Consider the following 915-nt stretch of genomic DNA (forward strand, 5'->3'; position numbering starts at 1 on the left):
CCGGTCTCACACATGCATAGCAGCATGCACATTCCCTTCAAAGAAAGTATCATTATGTGTAATAATGGCCCATTAGCTTATTTGGTTTTATCTGTTTCCCTTACTAGACTACAAGTTTCTATGAAAATATCTCTCATTGTTTTGCACTGGTGTTTCCATTGTACCTTGCTGGGTGCCTACCTCCCTAAGTGCAGTAGAAAGAAGAGAAGGAAAAAGGAAAGAAATTATCTCTCTTGTCCAGAAGTTATTGTTTTGTTACTGCTTTGTTTTCTTTCTGCTCTCAGGGGAAATGCTAAAACATGGATATGTTTCCTTTAAGTTGATCAAATAGTGTCAGACAATCAGAATACATACCAAATATTCTTGAAAATAACTTTCTTTGCTTCTTGTTCTTTTAAGTTTCATACAGGACCAAGGCCTGGCTAAGCAATCTTAAAGTCACATGTTCATAAATAATTGCATTATTGCTTCTCGGCCTTTTGGCTAAGATCGAGTGTAGTATCATTCTTGTCAGTTTAATAAATAATTGCATTGCTTTGGGGCCCCTGGGTGGCTCAGTCAGCTAAGCAGCTGACTTCATGATCTCAAAGTACGTGGGTTTGAGCCCCGCGTCAGGCTCTGTGAAGACAGCTCAGAGCCTGGAGCCTGCTTCTGATTCTGTGTCTCCCTCTCTTTCTGACCTTCCCCTGCTCACACTCTGTGTCTCTTTCTCAAAAATAAATAAATGTTAAAAATCTTTTCAAATAAAAAAATAATTGCATTGTTTTATGATATAGAAATTAAAAATTATCAATCTCAGGTCTCAAATCTGAGGGTCAACGACGGAAATTGTGTAAACTTTAGAAGGCAAACAACTTGCATATCTCTTACCACAATTAGGAGGGTTTTTAAGAAGTACATTCTGAGCCCAGACTT

At 38.0% G+C, this 915-nt stretch overlaps 1 pseudogene; it reads left to right on the forward strand.

Moving 5' to 3' along the window:
* Positions 1–463: 463 nt before the first annotated feature.
* Positions 464–670, forward strand: LOC115295001 (annotated as a pseudogene).
* Positions 671–915: the final 245 nt, after the last annotated feature.

This window comes from Suricata suricatta, chromosome 6 (assembly GCF_006229205.1).
Source record: "Suricata suricatta isolate VVHF042 chromosome 6, meerkat_22Aug2017_6uvM2_HiC, whole genome shotgun sequence".
NCBI classification, from domain to species: Eukaryota; Metazoa; Chordata; class Mammalia; order Carnivora; family Herpestidae; genus Suricata; species Suricata suricatta.